The sequence below is a fragment of the Magnolia sinica genome, chromosome 6, assembly GCF_029962835.1.
Source record: "Magnolia sinica isolate HGM2019 chromosome 6, MsV1, whole genome shotgun sequence".
In the NCBI taxonomy this organism is placed as follows: domain Eukaryota; kingdom Viridiplantae; phylum Streptophyta; class Magnoliopsida; order Magnoliales; family Magnoliaceae; genus Magnolia; species Magnolia sinica.
This window is the reverse complement of record NC_080578.1, coordinates 87142013-87164233: the sequence shown is the minus strand read 5'-3', so window position 1 is coordinate 87164233 and position 22221 is coordinate 87142013. Positions and strand designations below refer to the sequence as shown.

The 22221-nt window shown below is 38.7% G+C and overlaps 1 protein-coding gene across 3 annotated transcripts in view; it reads right to left on the bottom strand.

Moving 5' to 3' along the window:
• Positions 1 to 22221, bottom strand: part of LOC131249016 (uncharacterized) — a 127383-nt gene that overhangs the window by 104832 nt on the left and 330 nt on the right. Inside the window, exons 2-6 of one of the 3 annotated variants that reach the window (XM_058249577.1) lie at positions 19218 to 19314; positions 16764 to 17093; positions 16571 to 16675; positions 14937 to 15017; positions 13791 to 14472 (exon numbers count right to left, since the gene is read on the bottom strand). The gene's annotated coding sequence lies outside the window, so the exon portion shown is untranslated. Of the gene's footprint in view, positions 1 to 1332; positions 1545 to 13790; positions 14473 to 14936; positions 15018 to 16570; positions 16676 to 16763; positions 17094 to 17208; positions 18313 to 19217; positions 19315 to 21192; positions 22215 to 22221 lie in introns of those variants that run through there. The other 2 variants (XR_009172622.1, XR_009172621.1) reach the window with 2 other exon arrangements.

Below are 22221 nucleotides of genomic sequence, written 5' to 3'. Positions count from 1 at the left end.
GGGCAGCTCAACATGCATGAGTCTAATTTAAGTTTTTATCTGAAATACATTGCCACCATCATACAATTGTACTGTTACTTACTGAATGATTATATGAATTGTATTCCAGTCAAAAGTGTTCTCATTATTTTCATTTGGTATTCAGTTGAAAAAATGTTGGTGAAAAAGGGGCCCAAACAGATGGATGTGATGGTAAATCGGGCTCCATCACGCAAACATACAAATGGGCCAGGTAAGCATCTGCAATAAACAGATGGTGTCTTACTCCCATAAACTTCTCAGCATTAAGCTTAAAACTTCAAGAATTCAAAGCTTAAAACTTTAAGTGATACAGCTCCACAGATGCAAATGGGCCATTAGTAGCGTGGATGATCAAATATAAAATAGATAATACATACAAGTAGATGTATGCCTATGATCGTGTTCTCTTGCACAAGGAGCAAATTAGGATGCAGATTTCATACTACTTGCCGTGCAGCAAAAAGCTCTGTGGAGCCTACTGTGCTGTGTATGTGACATTTACTCGGCCCATCATTTGCACCAGGTAGTGTTAGGATGAGGACAAAAAAATAGGCTGATCCAAACTCAAGCCTTGGAAGTTCTTTTCTTTCTCCCAATTCCATTCTCTTTGGGTTCTTTTTTTTCTTTCTTTTTTCATTTTTCTTTGGTGGAATTTCCACATTTTCAGATCTTGGAAACTGTTTTTCTTTACTGGAGTTAATCTGAATTTTCAAAGCTAATGCCCCCTTTTCCTCCCTACAGTCGTTCCTTTTTCATTATCTTTTCTTTTTTTTCTTTTTCTTTTTTCTTTTTTTTTTTTGGTTTTTTCTTTCTGTGTTGTAGTTTTACTCTCCAATTTCCTTCTACATTTTCATAGCTCGAAAATCTTGTCTTTTTATTCAGCATTATCATATCTCAATACGAGTTGGTGGCTGAGCTAAAAACAGTGAAAATGAACCGCGACTATCTAGCATCATTGACGAGATTTCAAGGCTAGCTACATAAACATTTCAAGAATAGGACCAATGATATCTCCAAAATTTTGCTCCCCAACTTTTATGAAGGAAAATGGCCCCGAAATATGAAATAGGATCCATTTTCAAGCATTTCCCAGAAACTAAACATGTGCAGCAGCCCTTGCTACTGGATTCCATTTCCATTAGGGCTATTTTCTAGGAGCCAAATCAGCCCAACACAATATAAGAAATCAGTAACTGATATGTGAAATAAATGAGCTGAAAAAAAAAGGCAGGAAATCGACAACGCAAATCCCTAAAAATGGATTTGACAACGCAAATCCCTAATTAGGGATTTGTATTCGACAAAGCATACCTGAGATGGATGAGAATCCGAGATCCACGAGCAACAGAAGACCGAACTGCAGCAGAGGGCCAAGAGATAGAGAGAGAGAGGGGGAGAGAGAGAGAGGAATAGGGTTTTGAGAGAGAGATAGATAGGGAGAGTGAGAGTGAGAGGAGAGCGAGAGGGAGAGGCAGAGGGAGAGGGAGAGGGAAAGGGAGAGCGTGCGAGGGGGAGAGGGAGAGGGAGAGGGAGAGCATGCAAGAGAGAGAGGGAGAGGGAGAGGGAGAGGGAGGGAGAGCGAGAGGGAGGGAGTCGGCGCTCAAATAAATTAGGGCTTTTTAAAAAAAAAAAAATTTATATGGCATAGCGTTTGCCCGCAGCCGGTAAAACTGGCCGCGGGTAAAGGGTTGGGCCATCGGTCGGCTTAGGCCGCTTTTCTTATAGTGAAGAAATAGTGATGATCGTCTGAGAATGTCTCAACCACCCAACGAACTTCCGTCTGTTCACTAGTGGGCTCTGATCGATGTCCTCGTTCATCTAACCGTCCACAGTATTCTTTCAACTAAATTTGTATGGATAGTGTGGGCACTTGGGCTTCAGATACTATTTCATCCAATTTTCCAGGGACACTTTGCGAATGAAAACGGGAGCGGACCCTGTGCGAATGAAAACGGGAGCTGACCCTGTATGACATGGAGAAATCAAATTCATCGTAGGAGGACGTGTCGGAGTCATCTTCAACGGTAGTGGAAGGGTCGAATTCAGCATGGGATGGTGTGACCGAGTCTTCTTGAACGACGGACATGGTTGGTGGTGTGATCGAGTCTTCTTAAATGACGGACATGATTGGTGGTGTGACTAAGTCTTCTTGAATAACGGACATGGTTGGTGTTGTGTACTCACCTGAATTCATGAGTTGAGAATAAGATGCGAAAGAGAAATTGGACGCTGAAGAGAGAGATTAAATACTCGTTAGGAAGAAAGGCTCGGCACGTCTTCTTTATTTATAGGGATGGTGTTTTCAAGTCCTCACGCGTTTACAATTCCGCAGTGCATCGCAAGTGCATCTACATTAACGCGAGTTTCCAGGGAATTTAAGAAACACAATGATCCATGGAGCCCAATGTCATGTCCACATGAAATCCACTCCGTCCATCAGTTTAACAAGCTCATGCTAGCATGAAATCCCAAAAATGAGCTAGATTAAAGATGTAAGTGGACCACACCACAGGAAATAGTAGGGAGAGAAACGCCTACCATTAAAGCCTTTCTGGGATCATGCTGACGTTTATATTGCATCTAAACCATTCAAAACAGTACCCAAGACATCACCATCCCACCTCACCCCAGCAGTGGCGTGGGCAACACCACTTGATCGGACGCGGATTTCTTGCTAAAGCCTTTCACAGTAAGTTGCTGCGCAAGGACGCTGGGTGGGGTCCAACTATATGTTTCTAAGAAATCCACTCCGTCCATCCGTTTTCTGAGATCATTTTAGGATATACGAACAAAAACGAAGTGTATCCAACACTTAATTGGGCCACACGAGAGGAAACAGTGATAATTCAGTGAGAACCGTTGAAGCATTCTTATGGCCATAAAAGTTTTATACCAGGCTATCTTTTCAATGTTTTCACTTCATCCCATTGAGAATGAACTTATAAACGGTTTGGATATCATATAAACATCAAGGTGGAGCTCAAGGAGGTTTCAACGGTAGAAATTTCTTTTACCAATTTTCTCTCTCGTGTGACTCACTTCAATTTTTTATCCATCTCATTTTTGGTGGAACGTCCTATAATTAGCTAGAAAAACGAATGGACTGAATGGATTTCTCACATACATTAAAATGGGCCCCACCCAGCATCCTTGTGCAGGAACTAACTGAGAAAGACTTTCACAGGAAATCCGCGAATCCGCGTTCCGCGTCCCCCTACCGCATATGCCAGCGTAGCAGAAAGAGTAACATTCAAGTGACGATGTAACACCTGGTATGGGAGTTCCCCTGACACAAAAGTTCCGTGAGACTCATCTCAATGTCAGGGTGAAATCCACTCCATCCATCAGTTTCACCGACTCATGTTACAATGAGATTCTAAAACAGAAACAGATCAAAGATTAAGTGGACCCCACTAGAAGAAACAGTAAGAGATGGACGCTCAACATTGAAACCTTAATATTTTCACAGAAGATTTGGATCAGGATGATATTTGTTGTGATCCTTTCATCCCGGTGGATGTGTTAATCATAACCTCAGATCTATGAGCCCATAAACATCACTGTGAGCCCCAGGGCATTTCATTATTCTCTTAAGCCGTTGGCATTTTTCATTTAAACAAATAATTATATATGGACCAATTAGACGGTCAGGAAATCATATTTTGAACGTGCTAATTCAAGTTGCATATCCATGTGTGTAAGCCCTTAGTACCCGTGTATCATCAGCCATCACTAATCAGAGTATCAAACTTTCCTCTTATTAATTTCACAGGGCATGTTCCCACCCTTATTAGAGAGAGGCCACGTGGCAAAAATGCATGTGAAACAGATTATATCTTTGAAAGGCATATAAACATTATAATACGCCCTAGGAAGTTTTCAATGATAGGCATTCAATCACCTATATTTTCTGGCACGGATTAGGTGAGACCTTGAAATCATGGAGGTGGGTAGGACCCCTCAAGTGGATCATACCACAGGAAACAGTGAGGATAATGATTTCCACCGTTGAAACCTTGCTAGGTCCCACTGTGATGTTTATTTGTCATCCAACCTGTTCATAAGATCATACAAACATGGATGAAGGGAAAAAAACAAATATAATCTTGATCCAAAACTTCCGTGGCCCTCCAGAATTTTTCAATGGTAGATGTTCAAATCAACTGTTTCATATGGTGTGGTCCATTTGAAGATTTTATATGCTTTATTTTCGGTCTCAAGCCGTACAATTATCTGTTAAAATGAATGGATAGATCGGATAAAATACATGATTTGGATAGATCGGATAAAATACATAAATCATGGTAAACCTCACAGAGTTTAATCAGTACGATGAGCGTGGTGAGTTACTCACTATGCAATCCGCTTCCATTTTTTAACGGCTCCTGTGTTAAGCTCTCCGCAGTTGAGTATCCTAAAACTTCTTCTAGGAAATAGAGGTACTAATAGACTCATAGCAGGATAAGGAAAAGATGTCAGTTTCTAAACACATAAGAGCGTAATGTCACCACGTGAGACGGGGAAGTAGGCACTTCAGGACGCGGCTTTGGTGGAACCCCGGCTCTGGGCTACATTGATGTATTTGTATCATATCCATGCCGTTCATTCTTTTCTCTGGATCATTTTATGAAACAATACAAAAAAATACAACAGATACAAATCTCAGATGGACCACACCATTCAAGCTGATATTTGTGTTTTCGCTTCATCCAGATATGCATAACCTTATCAACAGCAAGGATCGAAAATAAACATTACGTGGGCAGCAGTAGGTGTTAATGGTAAGTGTTCAATCACCCATGTTTCTTGTGTTGTGGTCCACTTGATATTTTAGGATCTCCTGCATTTTTTGGATCAAACCTAAAATAAGCTTATGAAACGGATGGACGGTGTAAAAATTTGTCCATCTAACTCGCCCAATAACAATCAAAGACCAAACATCGCGATCAAAAGAATCAGAAGCGTGGGACCAGCTGGATCACCGTAATTTTCTCACAGGTGCTTAAGTACTAAGTGACCACCTAACAAGTACTCAATAACCCAAGCTTTGTAATGCATGTCCTAGTCCGCATGACCACACCGGATGGAATTAACTCCCGATCTGGAGTACTCGGCCAACATATGCACTTATCCAACTTATCGAGTTATTTTGAAAACTTGATTTTTCACAAACTTCGACTAAAACCAATTTAAAGCAGTACTTATATATTTATGCTATTTAAGAAAAATATTGCTTGCAAAAGTCTAATAAAAACAACTCGATACTGCCAACGGATAAGTCTTCAAGTGCGTATTAAAAATTCTAGAAACTTGGTGTAGCTGTCATGGGATCTTCCCCACGCAGATTTGTAATTTGGAATTAATCAAGCCGCTTTCCTAGCATAACTGAGTCTGGCCAATCAAGGACCTTTCATGATAGTACATTAAAGTAGCGACACTCAATCTCATCCTCATATACACAGGAGGAGGGTAGCTAAGGACACAAAGAGTCACCCATGGGGCTTGCTACTCGCACTTTGCAATGATTGGATCAAATCAAAACAATCTGTAGGTAAAACGGTCCCAGCATTTGGCTACAATCCACGTCGTAAAGTAGACAATACAAGGTGAATGTCGGGTCTACAATACGCAGGTCATTCTATATAAGGTACGACTAATCTCATAACCTCATAACCTGACTATAAATTCAGGCCATAACATTGATCGCATGAAAAATAAATGGTGCGATTATGTTATTCGACTTTATCAGTCTCATCTTCAATCTTAAAAGATTGTAGGCAGATACAACTCACTCATATCCTCATCCTTTATTATTCACAATAAAGAGAAGTTCATACCTCAATGTATAAACATGACCCCAAATGTACCTCTCTTGTACATTCAAGGTTGGTCAACCCGTGCGAGTGGGTGACCGGCCTGCCGACAAAAAATTTAAATCCTACATGATCTCAAGGTAAATGCTGATGATCTACTAACCTAATTTATATTAATGTTAAATACTAAATAAATGGAATGTGTTTTTCATTAATGAAAGATCAAATGTACTACAAAACAAGTACATCACTCAAGCTTTACTCAATCCCATCTGCCTAACGTGAACCTGAAATAGATCTCTAGCCATAGGTTTCGTCATATGATCAGCCATCATCTCCTTAGTAGGAATGTAGCTGAGGGCGACCCTCTTATCTCTCACTTGATCACGGACGTAATGATACTTGATTTCAATGTGCTTAGACTTCTGGTGGTGTTTAGGGTCCTTTGCCAAGTCAATGACAGAAGTATTGTCTATCTTCAGCGATATAGGCTGACGAACACTCGGTACAACACCCAGACTCAATAGAAATCTGCGAACCCATACACACTCCTAAACTACAACACAACATGTAATGTACTCGACTTTCATAGATGAAAGATCTGTGGATGTCTGTTTTTTACTCGACCATGAGATAGCTCCTCCTCCGAGTAAGAATACATATCCTGAAGTAGACTTTCCCTCATCGGCGTCATTACCCCAAGCAGCATCAGAATATCCATTGAGCTCGAGGCTTGTGCCTTCATAACACAACATTAGGTCTTTCGTTCCTCTTAGATAGCGGAATATACGTTTGATGGCTTGCCAATGAGACTGTCCCGAGTTACTCTGATAACAGCTGACTATGTCAACTGCATAGCTAATATCCGGTCTGGTGGAAAGTATAATATACATTAAGCTCCCTACTGCGCTTGCGTAAGGTACTAAGGACATCCAATTTCTCGGCTTCAGTCTGGGGACACGATTTTCTATCTAGCTTGGTAGCTTTATCCATAGGGATTTCAACAACTTCTGAATTTTCCATCTTGAACCGCTATAAGATCTTTTGTATATAGGTGACTTGAGATAAGCCTAAAAAATTCTTAGGGCGATCCCTGATGATTTTTACTCCAAGAATAAAGTTGGCTTCACGGAGGTCTTTTATCTCAAAGTTCGAGAATAGCCAATTTTTAGTCAATATCAATAATTGCATGTCATTACCAGCTAGCAAGATATTGTCTACATATAGAGATAGTATCGGAAAGGATCATCCAGACCGTTTAATGTATACACAATGATCTTCTTCACTCATCGTGAATCCAAAAGTGGTGATAGCTAAGTGGAACATCATGTACCACTGTCTTGAAGATTGTTTCAGCTCATAGATAGATTTCAACAACTTGCAGACTTTCTTTGGTTGCTTTTTGTCCACATAACCCATGGGCTGTTGCATGTATATCTCTTCATCCAAGTCACCATTTAAGAATGCGGTCTTTACATCCATCTGATATAACTCTAAATTTAAACTTGCGACAATGGACAAGATCACACGGATTGAGGAGAACTTTGCAACAAGTGAAAAGTCTCATCGTAATCAATGCTTTCTTTTTGTGTAAAACCTTTAGCAACTAATTGTGTTTTGTACTTGTCCATTGTTCCATCTTCCTTTCTTTTTATCTTTAGTACCCATTTATTACCTATCGCTTTGCGATTGGAAGACAGATCAACAAGTTCCCAGACTTTATTCTTCTCCATGGAAGCGATCTCTTCGTTCATAGCATTCACTCAATCGGCCGAGTTAGAAGATAACAATGCATCCTGATACGAATCAGGTTCATCATCATCAACCGCAACGTAAGAGAATGTTTGCCCCTCAATATCGAAGTATCTTTGAGAAATCAATTCTCTTTCACTTCGACATAACTCAGGAGCCTACTGAGATGTCCTCCCACTGTCCTGACGAACTATAGGAGCGTCGTCATTTTAAGAAGCAAAACTCCCACTCTCCTTAGATACATCGGGTATTTCAAAAAGTTCTATTGGAACCTTTTGCTGCATTTGGCTCGGGTATTTAACTTCAACGAAAGTCACATCTCAGGATTCTATCTCAATCAATCGTCTATAGTTCTCATAAACTAGAACGTATGCCTTTAAATGCATAGGGTACCTTATGAACACGCATTCAATGGTTTTACTATCAAGTTTACCTCTATGCGGAGTAGGTAGTAAAACATATCCCAAAGATCCCTAAGGGCATAGGTTGGCTAGAGAAGGAATCCTTCCAGACCACAACTCATATGAGGTCTTAGGAATGGATTTGGATGAGACTTTATTAAGGACGTAGACGACTGTTAAGAGTGCGTCTCCTCAGAATGTGGTAGAGAGATTGGCTTGTGCCATCATCGATCTAACCATGTCTAATAGCGTCCTATTCCTTCTCTCTGCAACACCATTTTTTTGTGGAGTGTAAGCCATTATGTATTGTCGAACTATGCCAACGTTTACACTATGATTTAAACATTTCAGATGTATACTCACCACCTCTATCAGATCGAAGGATTTTAATTTTTTTCTCAAGCTAATTTTCCACCTCAGCTTTATATTTAAGAAAACAATCAAAAGTCTCAAATTTGTGTGAGATGAGATACATATATCCATAACGCAAGTAATCGTCAATAAAAGTGACAAAGTATTAACATCCATTTTTGGCATGTACATTGAAGGGTTCACAGATATCTGAATGGACTATCTCTAGTGTGCCCTTGGACCTAGCCGCTTTAGGAAATGGTTTCTTCGAAGTCTTCCCGAACACACAATGTCCACAAAATGACAAATCAACTTTGGATAAGTCTAACAGACCAGAACGTACTAGTCTTGTCATACGATCCTTTCCAATGTGACCTAACCTCGCGTGCCAATTTTGAGATTCAGATACTACAATTTCATTTGACATAGCAGATAAAGCAAGAATTGCATTATCACTATCTACGTCCAGAATAAATAAATCTGAAATTAAATTTCTCCATGCAAAGATGAGGCTATTTAGTCTCAAAGAAACTCGTCCCAGAAAATCGAATATTAAAACCATCATATAATAACTTAGAAACATAAATTAAATTCTGACGCATCCCCGGTGCATAAAGAGTATCATGGAGGATTATTGTTTGCCCTATATGCATACGAAGATGTAAAACGTCAATCCTTAGTACGTCTTCGACAGCATTATTTCCCATATACACCTTGTAACTTCCCTTGGCTACAAGCTGGAATTCCTCGAGTCCTCGACGACTCCACGTAACGTGCTTTGTTGCGTCTGAATCCAAAATCCATTCGTTAGATATAGTGTCAACGGAAAGGATTTCAGAACAATCGCCTACATACAAAGTATCTACTGACTGAGAAATTACCGTCTTTTTATGGGCACACTGCCGAGCATAATGGCCGGAATTTCCGCAGACAAAGTAGGCTATATTTGTCTTTTTCCGCTTCTTCTTTCCATTCCCCTCCTTGAGATTTGGAGGAGGTGTCGTGGTATTCTGTTCTTAGTTATTCTTTTTTGCCTTCTTGCGAGCTTTAAACCGTTTCTTGTTAGCTTTCCGTTTATGGGTCTCTGTTATAAAGGCCTTGGCCGATCCTAATTGAATTGCATTCATTTCAACATCACGTATCAAGTGGCCACAAAAGTCTTTAAACATAGTAATAGAATCAGCATGGTTCAGAATTCTTTTGATTAGGGCCCAAGATTCAGGTAAGAAACGGTGCATTGCTATTATTTTTTGATTTTCAGTCAATTTACACCCAACATTCATAAGGACACCTATCATCTGCTCCATCTTACAGATATGATCTTTACTGGGGCAGGCGACTGGCATCCTATACTCCTGGAATTCTAATTCCATTGCCCGAACTCTCGCATCTGACTTCTGCGCATAGGTATTTGTCAGTGCTTTCCAGATTCCCTTAGCGGTGTCATACATTTCTTACGTAGGTATGAGTTCTTTGTGGATAGTGCTAATAAGGACATTACGAGCTGAACGATTTTGTTTACGCCACTTATTGTAGCGGGTCATTGCAGCCCTATGTTCTCCTAAATTTTCGTTTTCAGCCAGTATGGGTTCCTCTTGAACCTCATCGAGTGTGTACGATATGTCGTCCTCGTACAAAAGGCTTCGCACCGCACAGGACCAGTCTTCATAGTTGTTACCGTCGAAATGTTGTCCTTTCAGCTATTCAGCGATTAACACTTTAGTGGCCATCTCTACATTGCATAAGTATCATTACTTAGCTAAACGTGTTATACAAATTTTCAAAGTATAAAAGTAGTCAACACATTTTAACGAGATTTGAAAGTTCACATACCCGAATGGGCGGTGTAGATCAATCAAGTTCTCTATTTAAGATGAGTTTAATGCTTTTATAAGAATAAATTTGTATAACGTGCAACCTTTCATTTTTAGTTGCATGCATCATTTGGTGGAGGAGAATTAACTCTCACTCAGGTTATGCACAACCTATTTATATGTGTAGGGAGCATTCTAACACTAATTTTCTATATTCCAATGAAAAAAAAGGCTTAGATCTGATCACATCAGGCCTAATTATATCACACATATAATCATTATTATCAGATTAAAAAATAAAAAAATTTGAAGTGCATAGCCATAAAGAGAGTTCAATCATCACCTGTGATTATGACCATTAGTGATGGATCCGATCATTACCGTTAATGATCATTGTTGATGATGGATCCTTTCATCAACATTGATCATCATGGTTGATGATCATTTCAATCACTAATGATCTTTGGATCACTAGTGAATAGAATGATATAAAGGAAATCACATTCACATGCATATATATGTACATGTCGAAAAAAAGAAAGAAAAAAGAGAGAAATATACATATTACTTGCAAGAAAGCTGTAGAGTTTTGGGTTACTCCAAGTGGGCAACTGGACCAAAGTTTATTGATCCACCAGTTGATATTATGGGCCCCACTTTGTATATCCCATATGTCAATAATTCAGTTGATGTAAGAATCTAATCCCTTCATTTTATTAGATGATAGGATTATTCAATCTAGGATATATTTATTTCAGGGGCGATCAATAGTGAGACTAACAATCTCAACGGCCTAGATCAGTGAAAAACATAATTCCACAATTTCTATTCAATTTTGTACATGGCCCTTGTGGATGATACCAGGGTGTCATTCACAATATCTATTCAATTTTGTATATGGCCCATCCACGTTATGGGCTACAAACTGACAACCATGGTCCCACAAAATGCATGCCAGGCTATATATATATATATATAGGAATCCAGATTGTCCATATTGACAGGCCGTGGTAGTGGGTACTGTCCACAGCAGTTCAAATATAACACATGCACATACCATTCGAAAGCCATGATTAGGAATCCAAGCAAAAAAAAAAAAGGGTCACTTACCTTTTAGATGAAAATAATCGGAGATCCGTCGTTGAACGCTCTGATACCACTGTAGGGAAGCGCAGAAGCTGAGCCCTCAAGATCTGACGGTCTACACGAGTTTTCGAACCCTCACAAAGCAGAAGATTAACGCTCCAACGGCCCGCTTATCTACTACTGGAGTAAATGGATCTATTCACACCTCTGATCCTACGGTATAGATGGCCTCGGATCACGATCTATGGATTAGATTGTCCCAAGGACAAGCCAAAATGGACAGATTACTGTGCACACTATATCTTTCTGTATACTCTCGGTATTTCTTATGATTGATTGCACTTTACGAGAGAAAAGCCCATCCTTTTTTATAGGAAATGAAGGAGATGGGATGAGACCAGATTATCCGGTCTTCTCTATCTCCTATCCAAAATCAAATTTAAAAATGAATTTAAAATCTTAACAGAAAGGAAAAGGCGGAAGAAGCCTAAACATATGGGACCCACCCACTAGTGATTGCTCACCAGTGGGCCCCACTGGCCTACGTCCAACAGGATAAATGCCATCGAACCGTTCATGAGATTATTCTTGGGACGGAATGAAAACAAAAGCATTAGCCTGATTGATGTAGAGTGGGTCAGGGACAGTTTCATGGCCAAGATGTATCAGAAAAGGTCCGGTCGATGACAGAAGTGATCCAGACCGTCAGACCTTAAATCCGTCATATCTCGCAATTCGGAATGAGTCATCGGGTGCAAAATATATGATTTTGGGGTAGGACAAGCTACTTTAGCTACCCAACCCCGTTATGCTGGCTGCGCAAGCTGGATTTGCGAAATACCATCGGATCAACTGTCGTTTCCCTATTTTAATTCCGTTTTTATTATAAATAATAAGTTTTAGTTTGATTATAATTCTTCATCCATTGGACTTTAGGAGTTGCGCCCAACATGAAAAGTGCTTAGAATAATTAGGAGAACAGCGTGGTGAAGCCAAATATGAAACTTACTATTTTTGGCCGAAAACCTTGCACACTAGTAGACATCACAACCGTCTATAAATACAAGTTTACTATTTATAGTAAGTTGCGAATTCTAGGAGTTTTAGTCGTAGCTTGATTCTGAAATTTCTCCCATCGCTCAGTATCCCTATATAAAGGGTTGTAAACTCGTTTATTTCAATCATCAATCAAATTACGAATTTTCTAGAATTTATTTCTATTTTTCTTGTTCTTTTCTTCATGGATTCGAGAAGTCTCTGTGAGGAGTCCAGAGAAGCTCCACGGATTCGGACTAGTTATCCTTGAGGAAGACGGTGATCGACCTCATCAAGTTCATCCCCGCATCAATTGATATCAGAGCGAGGATTCCCCTCGGGCCGATGGCAAACAACAAAGGTATGAACCAAAATCCTGTGGACGGTAATTCAGGGATTCGTTATCTTTCGGAAAGAATAGAAGCTTTCCACCGGGATAGTCAGTTGACCATGCAAGGGTTGTATGCAACACTCGACCGTCTTGCGGATGCGTTACTTCCGTCCCGAACCCTAGATGATGCTCCACCGCCTGTGGTTGCTATAAGCCAAAACCCGATTTCCGTAGAGCACTACCGGTGATAAATCGTAAGGCTACACTAGGTGATTCGAGCTTAAGACACGAAGACCTTAATAAAGGCTTTGCCCGACGACCAATCCATGAAGGCGATCATCTAAATCATGCTGGGAGGGACTATCGAGGCAAAGCCGAACTTTCTAGTTTTAACGGTTTATTATGCATAGAAGATTTGCTCGACTGGTTAGCCGAACTAGAAATATATTTTAATTATATGAACGTGTCAAAGTATAAAAAGGTGAAATTAGTAGCATTTAAATTAAATTTCGGTGCCGCTGCATGGTGGGAGCATTTACAACTCTCATGAGCCCGACAAAATAAGGCGCCCATGTCATCATGGCCACAGATGAGATGCCTTCTTCGATGTCGATTACTTCCTAATGATTATAAGCATGTATTATTCCAGCAATACCAAAACTGTTGATAGTTATAGTAAGTCACAATTTCTACTAGTTTTAGTTGTAGTTTAATTTTGAAACTTCTTCCTATATTTCATGTCATTATTTAAGAAGGTTGCAAGCTCGTTTTAATGATCAATCAATTTATTACGAATTTCTAAAAATTATTCTATTTTCTTATTTTCCTTGTGGATTCAATGAATCTTTGTGAGTCCAGAGAAGTTCTGTGGATTCAGAATAGTTATCCCCTGAGGAAGACGATGCTCGACTCAACACGTCCTCCGATGCGCTAGTTTGGTATTAGAGCCAGTCTTTCTCCTCGAATCTATGGCTTCTAGCGACAGGTTGGGCAACAATCCCATGGATGGTGCTCCGTGAAATTTGCCTTTAACGGCGGCAACTTTCGAAGCAGCACAACGAGAGAATCGGCAAGTCATGCAAGGGCTGCAGGCTGTCATCGATCGCTTGACGGAGGCCCTAGGGCCACTCCATGTTCATGGCGGTGACCTGCCACCAACAGGTGTGGGAACTCATAATCGCACTTATCGTGGGATACTGCCGACAGTGAACCAAAGGAGAGGGAGATCCATCAACGAGGAGGTCGACGACGTGGTACTCCAATATCCAGGACAAGACATCGATCGAGCAGATCGAGAGCTTAGGATGAGAGTCGATATTCCTAACTTCAATGGATGGCAACCCTTTCCATAACGCCGAAGCTCTGTAGTTGGATAGGTCCTTGGTCCACCAACTCCCCTCTAAACGCCCATACTTTTTCTTGACTAATGTATTCCAGAGGGTCCCGTCCTCCGTCCCTAGTCTTCAAGTCCATTTGCCTAAAAGGGCCCAATTCATACTCTTAAGGTCTTTTATACTAGCCCCACCTTCTTGTACGTGCTTACACACCTCCTTCCAATCGACCAAATGAAATTTCTTCTTCTCTTCCTTACCATGCTATAGAAAACCTCTTCTTAACTTTTCCAGCGTTGCCAATGTCAAGGCCAGGTATTTGAACATCAACATGAAATAGAAAGTGCTATGGAATCCCACTACATCAAACTCAAAAGAAAAAAATAATAATAAAATAATAAAATAATAATAAATGATGTGACTCATGCTAAATTGTCTTAATATTTCTCAAGCATATTGCACATGGGTCATACCTCATTCTCTTCAATTCTCATTCTAAAGTACATCTAGACAGACTTTTGGGCTAATATATTACACCTGGGATTGATCAAAGATGAAATCCAAATTAACAAATTTTCAAAAGAAAAACTAGTAAACATGCAGATGTAGGCATTCATGAACTTTAGGCAACAAGAAAAGGTCATTATTTGTCTTCTATTAGACCCTCATGAATTTGAATTAAGGAATAAGAAATTCATGCAAACTTATTTCAAGTTGTGAAAACTAGTATGATGAATTGAGAAGCACAGACTACATGCTATACCATATTGCAATAAATCAAAGTTCCTACAAAGACCTGCATCACAGAAATCGAATAAATTATTATTATTATTTTTTAATTTTATCAACAGAAGAAGAATACTACCAAAATGCGGCCCAAGCATCTACTTTGAAATATATATAAAAATTAGTTCATTTCTGATGAGCATCAAATGACAACATCTGTCCATTAAATAAATAAATAAAAAGAGTTAAAAAGTTTAAGATTAGTTGCCTTATACCTGCATGTGCACCTAGCAAATCTCAGTCATTAGACCTTCAGTTGCATAAATTTTCTTGTGCTTGGGATCATGAAACAAAACCTGCACAGAAATGGATTGTCATTTAGGATCAATGAAGACGCACAAAGATTAGTGCCAAAGCACGAGATTTAAGCTCATTTTCATATAATCTCTTTATACATTGCGACCTATGCCAGAAAATAACAAAAAGAATTAGGCATTATTGCTCCATAACAAGCATCACATCCAGCTGCTCTTGAATGTGATTAGAAAAAAATATCGCCTGCAAATTTGCAAAAAAAAAAAAAAAAAAAGGCAAAATCAAATGACTGCCGCTCAAAATAATCATGTAACAATTACCAAAGATGCTTGCCCAAATTACAGGATAAAGACAACAGGCAAACTGCACCCCTCACTGAAGTTCACACTCCAATTTCAAAGCCCTCAACAAGTCCCTGTCATTTGGACTACAGAATATAAGAAGCATTTTATGAAGGTTTTTTTTTATTATTTTATTATTTTTATTTTATTTTATTTTTGTTATTTAGCTGGAGTTGCTTGAATCTCTCCCTTACACAAAAATGTCACCTTCGAAACTAGAGAAATGGATGTGAATTTTGGGGCTACCACAGAAGGCAGTCTACTGTTTCTGTAGGCTGAAGCGAAGGACTACCATGATATGAAGGGCCTGCTCCTGTATTGCATGGCCGTTAGCACTCTAGCCCACTGTCTACCAAACCAAATCTCTGGGAAACCTACTCCACAACTCAGCTTTTTCAATCTTTTTTTTCTTTTTTTTAAATTTTTTTTTTTTTTTCCGGGCAAAATTATTGAAACTACTTGCAGTAAATAGCCTTGAAGTTCTGATTTTTGAGCCAACATATGAGGCCAACTAAACTTCCATCTCACTCTCCAAAGGAGTGAAAACAATTCTGAATATAAAAACCACTTTCTTTTCTTGTAAAGGACACAGGAATATGTTCTGAGTTAACTAAATTCTCTTGAAGCTTGCAAAAAGAAATTAGTTTTCAGTGGTTAACGTTCAATTCCCACTATTTCCTTTGGTGGTGCGGTCCAATTGAGCCTTGGATCTACCTCAATTTTGGGCTCACACCTTAAAATGATATGACAAAATGGATGGATAGCCTGAATAAAACACATACATTATGGTGTTCCCACGTGATGGGTCAGTAGGCAATCAGCATCCCCACAATGGTGGGAGCCTTTCCAGACCAACCTACTACTGGAGGGGTCACTAATGAATCCCATCTGTGTTTGACCTAAACCTTCCATCCATTTTTCAATACTCATTTTAGGGGATGAATAAAAATATGAAATAGATCCAAATCTCAGGTGGCCGCACTACTGTAAATGGCAGTGATTAAATGGCCCCAATAAAAACTTCCTAATGCCTATTATCATGTTTATTCACCATCCAACCTCTTGTCAGGTCACCTCACCTTAATGAAGTTATAACACAATTATCAGTTTCATACAAAACTTGTGGCTCCCTGTAAGTTTTAATCACTCCTGTTTTCTGTGTGGTCCACCTGAGATTTGGATCTGCCTTATTTTTTAGCTCATGCCGTAAAATGAGCTTAGAAAATGAATATACCATGTGATAAAACACATACATCATGGCAGGGTACACCATAACCAGTGTAAGACAAGTGATCGCTATTGCATAAGCAGCTCCCCCATAACCAGCGTGTGACGCAAAAAGATAGCAACATGCAGATCTGCAGGAAAGAAAAAGTCCTTCAGTTAGATTACATCACCTGAAATTAACAGGAAAAAAATTTCTTAGTTAACTATAAGAGAAATCACCGTAAAACAGATAATAGTTGCTAGCTGTCTGATACATGATCCATACTCATCTTGACAGGAGTGGATTGAGTCAATATCTGTCAATAAGGCTTCTCTTTCTCATGTTAGCGGTATCCTCTTGTATTCAATATTGTAGCCTTCAGCTTTCAGAGAGGCATATACTTCTGCAGGCGTCTTCACATCATCTAATAAAATGTTCTCCCAGTACCCTTCTACACTGGAATGCTTCGACACTGGATTAAGTTCTTCACGATGCAATAGCATTCGACCACCAGATTGTGTTACCTCAGCCATTATATCTTCTTTCATCTGAGCTTCCATGTTTTTCACCTGCAAGAAGTCCAAGCAGGGAGACAAAAAGAAAATCCGTTGGCTTAATTATTTCTAATGTAATAGACTAATAGGCATGTTTGTTTTTTTTTTTTTTTGTTTTTTTTGGGTGTGTGTGTGTGTGTGTGTGTGTGTGTGTGGGTTTGAAGAAGTCTTATATTTCTTCGGTGCAATTTGGACAGGCATTTGAGAAGGCCTGGACGAAGTCTTGCTCATCAGCTCCTTCTGTTCTTGTGGTGCCTGCAAACAAGAACTACCTTCTCAAATCAATCACCTTTTCAGGCCCTTGCAGATCTTCCATTACAGTGATAGTGAGATGAATCTAAACCCAAAAATATCAACCATATCTTATTCAAAATTGAAGATGGTTTCACAGAACGTCTTCATTGTCTTCAGGGGACAAATACAAACACAAGTGTCCTATTCTTCAGTACTATTCATATCCAGTTGTGGCTTTAACTTGAAACACCTATGACCCATTCCATTCATTTAAAGTTTTATTAATCAATGTAGCTCTTGTTTTTTTATATGTATTTCTAGAAATCTGATTTCAGTGCAACTATCAAGATTTACAGGAAAGGTAAGGTAAGTTGACATTATATAACAAACAAAAACAGAGAAGGACATCCCTTTAAAAACTGAGGTTTCTGCCCAGTTGCCCGACGGAAAGAAATCAGAAGCTCCCTGGATTTAAAAAAACAGTGAGTGATATTAAAATCCCTCTCTTTATTTTAAGCAGCTACAGTAAATAGATCTTGTTTAAGATGGCCACGTGTGAAAACCCACAAGAGCACATCGATCATAAATAATAAATCTACCACTTTATTTAAAAGCTCAAAGAAAATAAGAGACAATAGCTGATCATGCCACCCGTAACGGTGCCCCGTACAGGAGCTTGCCAGACTTTAAAAAGATCTTGGATCAGCTCCCAGCGATGAGCTTGTGCACAAACCAAACCAAACCAAACCAGCATACTTAATGACCTCTGGCCAATCTTGTGAAGCCACAACCTTTTTTTAATTAGAAATCAAGAAGGATTTCATTAAAGAAAACTAAAACCAAAAATGCAGAACCTGGTAGACAGAGGACCACTCACTGCACAAATATCCAAATCTCTTTCACCAGATTTCAATACCATCCTTTTGCGACATTTGTCTAGGCATCCAAGGATTACAATTTCTCTGAAACCTTTAACATTTATAGTAGTAGTCCTAGGCTCCTAGCCATAGAAGATATCCACTTAAATCAGTCTTAGATAGAGTAAACCAGAAGTAAATAATATGACCCATGCTAAGTGTTTAAAGTTCGGCACAAGATGATTTATATTACAAGTCAATTGGATCTCAACATTAATCTGTTGGTAAAACCTAATTTGGGGGTATCATTGACTTAGGCATTTGATAATAGGCATTTGACATCATTCCTCCCAAGTAATTATAAGAAAAGATTGAAATTAAATTCAGATGAAAAGATTATTTATATTACATTAATGCTGCCAATAATCCCAGTGAAAGCATATCCATAAATCAAAAGATATGAATTATATGGCACATTCCCTTCCAAAAATATTGTTATTCACCCAGTGTGAACATTGAGTACAAAAACCTGATCGAGAAAAAAACAGGAAAAAAAAAATTCTCAATGCAATGACTAATATCTTGAAAACATCTACAAGCCTATTTTATTTTATATTCAAACTTCTTCAATTTGCACCATTAGCCTGCTGACGTTAACAGATCAGCTAAAAAGAAAAACATGACAGCATAGTTTTGAAAAATTATAAAGCAAGGGATGATGTGTTATGATTCTTCAACCCTGTAGTCATTTTTAAGATGAGAAAAATGCAACCAAAGATGTAAGAAGTGTCTGAATCAAATTACAAATCCATCCAGCAGACTTATTCCCATTTGAATGTCTAATTGAAGGGCCAAATTTGAAATAGATATATCTTAATATCAAGAACAGACGATAGTTTGTGTACATGAGAGAGAGAGAGAGAGAGAGAGAGAGAGGAGGGGGGGTGGCTGGCATACAAATAAATTAGCACAATTACAGCTAATAGATGAAGATACTATAATTCAGCAATCAAGAAATGATCAATTCTAAGATTGTGTGATTAACTACCTTGTGACAGTACACCCATAGATCGTCCCCAAAGACCTATGCAGGAAATTTTTGGGTTGCTTTGTAGATAGGACACCACAGTTCTAAGATCATCTTTCTGACATATAGATAAACAAACACATCAAAAACTTGAGCACATGTAAATAGCACAAGATTAGGTGAAGTTGAGGATGAAGAAATTGATATATATATATATATATATATATATATATATATATATATATATATATATATATAACTAATGAGATGTTGATAAAGTGTCTACAGCTAGCTATAGAGGTGACAGAGGGATATAGAAGTGGATGCCAAAAATGGGAAAATAAGCCATGGGGTACATCAAAACAGAGGATTCAAATAAGCAAAGATCCTCAATTTCCAACTTCTGCCTTGACTGGTTTCCAAAAAAAGATGAGTTAAGAATAAAAAAGAAAAAATAACCATGTCAGCTAAAAAAATAAAAGAGAGAGAATCAGCTAATGAATACAATCCTATCAAGTTATCAAGCCAAATCCAGAAAAAGGCTAGTTCTTGAATTCTCGGCCCGAGGCTAGCTTGCAAATCCCAAGGGAAACGTGCATATTTCTTTAATTTGTCATATAAATTGACATTCCAAGGTAATGAATTCTAGGTTCCCAGGCACATTTCTAGATTCTGCGGAATTTTATTCCCAGTTTCTAGACATAATCAATTGATTCAATTTCTCGGAGAATTTGTTTCATGGAAATAAATTCTTTAGTAATTTCTAAATTCTAGGTTGCCAAATGACCCCCAAAACACATAGCTAGCACAATTTGTATTGTATATGAAAAAAGAAGCCTCTATGTAGAAGCAAGTACTTTATCTGTGTTCATGGGTGGTCCCCACCATGCAATGTCTTTCCCAAAATCAAGATGATCTGCGTTGTCGCAACATTTGATTGAAAAACCAACACTCAACATTCGATCTAGTGCCATAATTCATTGGAACCCACTCGACTCTAGGGCCATTCATAGGTGGAACCCACTCTTAACACGTGGTGGCTCAACAATTTAAGCAACCTCACTCATTATGTGGTCATGGTTCTCACAAAGCTATGGCGTGCTCTAATACCAATTTGATGCAGGACAATTAACCACTTGCTCTAAAAGCTCAAACTGTCAGAGTTTGGCGAATTAATCCCTTTATCTCATAGCCCAGGCCCCACATCTCATGGGTTAGGACCTCAACCGAACCCCCATCGTAGGCTCGTGGGCCCCAAATCACATGGGCCGCCCACCCCGTGTGTGTCCCCGCATCCCAGGGGCTACCCCACTCGAGCCCGGTGTGAAATGCCCCTGCATTAATACGTTTTTCATCCCAAGCAGTGGTAGACTAGGGGTGAGATGATGATACATACCATGTGATCGAGGGGGAAGAGAATAGAATGTGGTAGGGCCATCTTTCCACAACACAACTTCCAGGTTGAATTATCAATCTGGTTTAACCATCTACTGGGCCCTACTGAGGATGTCTTATTATGTAGAACTCATCCCTACTATACAATCCTATTTACCACCTTTATTCAATTTACTCCACCGAGTATTCAGTGTCAATCTTTAATTTTTCCATTGGCTTGATGACCATGATCAGATGGATACGAATTTCTAATAGGTGTGATTTTGATACATGAGCCGTAAATCAGTATATAGGTTGACCTGCTTGGTACAAAACTGTGCCATGTGTGCTGTATTATATATGGCCCTACCATAGTCTGATTCCTATGACTCTACTTTATCATCTGTTCATGATCATTTCTAACATGTCTCAAACTCAAAATTGAAATTGAAAAATAAAAATGAACAGAGCAAAAAAAGGGAAGAGGAGTGGCCTAGTAGACCTACACTCTTCCCCGGCATAAACCAGCAGAATAATATCTAGGAAAATGGAAAAAATAATAATAATAATAATAAAATAAAATAATAAATCAAGAATCTAGAACTAAGAATCGAGAATTTACCCTTGTTTGTATGGAAATCGAGAATGAAACTACATATATTCTCTAGAAACCTTGTAAAAAAATATAAATCATCATAGAAACTATATAAAGAAGAAAGAAAAAGCTATATGGAATCAATAGCAAAGCAACGTAGGAAAGGTAAAAATAAAAAACCAAAAAAAATTACCTTTGTTTCAAGCATAAAACCTTGTTAACTATTGGGAATTGCATTTGAAACAGTTTTTTGAATAAGGAGCTGTGACAGCTGCCCCCATTTCTTCCCGAGGCATGATAGGTTACTTCCTTGACTAAAGATATGTGAAAGGTATAATGGCGTGGACTCTTGCTGTTTTTTCTTTATTAGACATCTATTTGTTGAACACCATGAAAAGGTGAGGACATCGCATCCACTGTAGTCATCTATTTGGATTAGTGAACCATGGGCTCCACTTGTAAAAACTTAAAAACTTGAACAGAGCTATACAATCTTTTGGGTTGAGCTATACTTGAATCAACAAAAAAAAAAAAAAAAAAAATTTGCTGAATTTGTGATGGTAAAATAGTGTGGGGTTTCTTTCATTTCTGCCTGATTTCTGAGAATGAGGATTCTTTTGTTGACTTCGAATGAAATCTGATTGAACATGGGGACTTGGTTCTTCTTAATTTCTGGTTTTTGGTTGATATAATTGCATGGTGGAAAAAAGAACATGGTTATGTGAATAAAAATGCAATAATAAAATAAGTGCAACGTGCATGTGTGTGCATCATAGCTATCAAAATCATTCACCTAGGCATTTCAATGGTTGCACAACTACTAGGTGTATACTGTCCTGGTGGCCTAATACAATCATGTACGAAATTCAAAAGGATTGTAGTTTGATTTTGAAAATAAGATAATTCAACCACATAGTAAGATCTCTAGTAAGCCAATGCATCAAAACTATCTCAAATTTATGGATAGCACTTCACTCAAACATTTCACCAAACACCTAAATGGCAAGTCAAACGAATGCCTGAAAACAAAGAACCTTCTCTCCTCATCAAAATCAC